We start from the raw sequence: 3,963 nt of genomic DNA on the forward strand, positions 1-3,963 counted from the left end.
GCAAGGGGCTGGGGATATGGCCTAGTGGCAAGAGTGCTTACTTCTTATTCATGAAGTCCTGGGTTCAATTCCCCAGCACCACATATACAGAAAATGGCCAGAAGTGGTGCTGTGGCTCAAATGGCAGAGTGCTAGCCTTGAGCAAAAAGAAGCCAGGGACAATGCTCAGGCCCTGAGTCCAAGCCCCAGGACTAGCAAAAAAAAAAAAAAAGAACAAAAAATAGCAAGGCAAAAAAGGGGTTAGCTGTAAGGTGTCAGTGGCTCATGTCTGTAATCCTAGTGACTCAAGAGGCTGAGACCTGAAAATTAAGGTTCAAAGTCAGCCTAGGAAGGAAAGTTCATAAGACTCTTATCTCCAATTAATCACCAAAAACACCAGAAGTACAGGAGGTAGAACACTAGCCTTGAACAAAAGAAGCTCAGGGTGCTCGCTTCGGCAGCACATATACTAAAATTGAAACGATACAGAGAAGATTAGCATGGCCCCTGCGCAAGGATGACACACAAATTCGTGAAGCGTTCCATATTTTTCTCAAAACAATAAAAGCCATATACAACAGACCAACTGCTAACATCATATTAAATGGAGAGAAACTTAAATCATTCCCCCTAAACTCAGGAACAAGACAAGAATGCCCACTCTCCTCACTTCTTTTCAACATAGTGCTGGAATCCCTAGCCATAGCAATAAGGCAAGAGGAGGACATCAAAGGGATCCACATCGGCAAGGAAGAAATCAAGTTATCCCTATTCGCAGACGACATGATCTTATCTCTGAAGGACCCAAAAAACTCAGTACCCAAACTCCTACACCTAATAAACCAATTTGGCAAAGTAGCAGGATACAAAATCAATCCACAAAAGTCAGCAGCTTTTCTGTACACCAGCAATACACAAACAGAAAAGGAAATTATGGAAACAATTCCATTTACAGTAGCAAAAAAAAAGCATCAAGTACCTAGGGATCAACTTAACCAAGGACGTGATGGACCTATTTAATGAAAACTATAAAAATCTAATAAGGGAAATCAAAGAAGACACAAGGAGATGGAAAGACCTCCCATGCTCATGGGTAGGCAGAATCAATATAGTGAAAATGGCCATATTGCCCAAATTGTTATACAATTTCAATGTAATCCCCATCAAGATCCCAGCTACATTCTTCACTGAAATAGAGAAAGCAACCCATAAATTCATATGGAACAGCAAAAAACCTAGAATAGCCAAAGCAATTCTAGGCAAAAAAAAAAAAAAAAAAAAAAAAAAAAAAAAGCAGTGCAGGAGGTATCAAAATACCAGACTTCAAGCTCTACTACAGGGCCATCATAACAAAAACAGCATGGTATTGGTATAAAAACAGATCGGAAGACCAATGGATTAGAATTGAAGATCCAGAAATAAAACCGCACTCTTACAGCCAGCTGATATTCGACAAAGGAGCTAAAGACATACAATGGAATAAACAGAGCCTCTTTAACTACTGGTGCTGGGAGAACTGGGCAGCCATATGCAGAAAACTCAAGCCTATCACCATGCACCAAGATCAACTCAAAATGGATCAAGGACCTCAATATCAGACCTGAATCCATGAAACTACTGAAGGACAGAGTAAGAAAGACGCTAGAACTTATAGGCACAGGAAGGAACTTCCTGAATATAGTCCCAGGGGCACAACAAATAGGGGAAAGACTTGACAAATGGGACTACTACAAATTAAAAAGTTTCTGCACAGCTAAGGACATAGCCACCAAAATAGAAAGACAGCCAACGATATGGGAAAGGATATTTACCAGCACAGCAACAGACAAAGGCCTAATATCTGTCATCTACAGAGAACTCAACAAACTAAGCCCCTCCAAGCCCAATAAACCTATTAGGGCAAAGGAGCTAAAGAGAGACTTCACAAGAGAAGATATAAAAATGGCAAAGAAACACATGAGGAAATGCTCAACATCCCTGGTAGTAAAGGAAATGCAAATAAAAACAACCCTGAGATACCACCTCACCCCAGTTAGAATGGCCTATACTCTGAACTCAGGCAACAACAAATGCTGGAGGGGGTGCGGGGAAAGAGGAACCCTTCTCCATTGTTAGGAGTGCAAATTAGTACAACCACTTTGGAGAACACTATGGAGGTTTCTCAAAAAGCTCAATATAGACCTACCCTATGACCCAGCCATACCACTCCTAGGCATCTATCCTAAACAGCAAACCCCAAGATATCAAAAAGACATTTGTACTTCCATGTTTATCGCAGCACAATTCACAATAGCCAAAATATGGAAGCAACCCAGATGCTCCTCCACAGACGAATGGATCCAAAAAATATGGTACTTATACACAATGGAATACTACATAGCGATTAGGAATGGTGAAATATTGTTATTCACAGGGAAATGGTCAGAACTCGAACAAATAATGTTGAGCAAGACAAGCCTAGAACACAGAAAACAAAGGGGCATGATATATGACTGTTAACAAAGGGAGACGGAGAGACAGTAGAGACCAAGTCTGTGAAACCAAAAACTGCCTGTCAAATAGTATTCCCCACAGGATTGGGGCAGTGACCCAACAGTATGTAACTAAAACCAAACAATTACTCAACATATAAAGCATATAAAGGTCAAAACATATAAAGGTCAAAAATTGACCTCTCAGGGGAATACAATAGCTCAAAAGCTATTATGTATGTACGTTCATATAAGACTACTGTCGACATATGGTCTAATATCAACATTACATTTAAAGCCCTAGGAAAACTTTCTTGGGCATGGCCACGTGGCTACTGTATATGTTCTTGATACATTGTATATTGTATATATGTCTACCTGACCTAGAGAAGGGATAGAAAAACAGGGCGTAAGATATCACAAGAAATGTACACACTGCCCTACTATGTAACTGTACCCTTTTTGCACAACACCTTGTCAAAAAATTTGTGTTCAATTAATAAATAAATTTTAAAAAAAAAGAAGCTCAGGGGCAGTGCCCAGGCCCTAAGTTCAAGCCCTAGAACTGGCACACAAAAAAATGGGGTTGGAGGCACAGTGTAAATTGTGTAACACCTGCTGGCAAGTGCAAGGCTCTCAATCCAACCTCCAGTACTACCAAAAAATATTTGCCTTACAAAATTTGATTTAATACAAAATTTTAACACAGGGGAAAATGAAATGCAGTGGGGATGGGGAAGAATGATGGAAGGGCTGACTTTGATCAAGAAGCACTTAGATGGACATGCTGTACAAGCTTTGAAGTGGAGAAAAATAAAGATAAAAAATAAAATTTAAATTTTAAAAAATATAGAAGTTCAAAAAGGGAAAGAGAGCTGGAGGCATAGCTTAGTGGTTAAGAGCACCTGCCTAACAAATGCAAGGGCAGATTTCAAAGCCCATTGTCAATAAACAATAAATATGAGTAAATGCTGGCTGCTCACACCTTTAATCCTAGCTAGTCAGGATGCTGAAATCTGAAGAGCTAGGTTCAAAGTTAGCCTGGGCAGAAACTCTTATCTTTAGTTAACCACCAAAAGCCAGAAGCAGAACTTGTGGTTTAAGTGATAGAGTGCCTTGAGTGAAATAGCTCAAGGAAAACTCCTGTGCCCATTCACATAGCATTAGCAAAAACAAAAAAAACCTGAAAAGGAAAACTGAGATCTGGGAGGATTATGAAATCATAAATCTACAGAAAAGGATGTGATTTCAAGCCGCTGAATCTAAAAGACAGATTGGGAAGAAGGGAAAGTAAGGGAAGAGATGTTGGTCATGTCAGGCTCAAATGGATGAGCGGCACTGACCTGAAAAAGTGCCTAGGACAGAGAAGCTTTGCCAACACAGGCCAAGAAATCGCTTGCTAGAAGAGCCTAAGGGAAAACGCACCCCATCAGTCACGCTCAGCAAGGGTCAAGAGCTACTTAGGCTTTCAGGGGACAGGTGCAACTAGGAAATGCACAGTGATAGGGAAATT

The 3,963-nt window shown here is 40.3% G+C and overlaps 1 non-coding gene across 1 annotated transcript; it reads left to right on the forward strand.

Moving 5' to 3' along the window:
* Positions 1-424: 424 nt before the first annotated feature.
* Positions 425-531, forward strand: LOC125341945. The gene has a single exon (XR_007209112.1). It is a non-coding gene; the product is annotated as a U6 spliceosomal RNA (small nuclear RNA).
* Positions 532-3,963: the final 3,432 nt, after the last annotated feature.

The sequence above is a fragment of the Perognathus longimembris genome, chromosome 1 (assembly GCF_023159225.1).
Source record: "Perognathus longimembris pacificus isolate PPM17 chromosome 1, ASM2315922v1, whole genome shotgun sequence".
NCBI classification, from domain to species: Eukaryota; Metazoa; Chordata; class Mammalia; order Rodentia; family Heteromyidae; genus Perognathus; species Perognathus longimembris.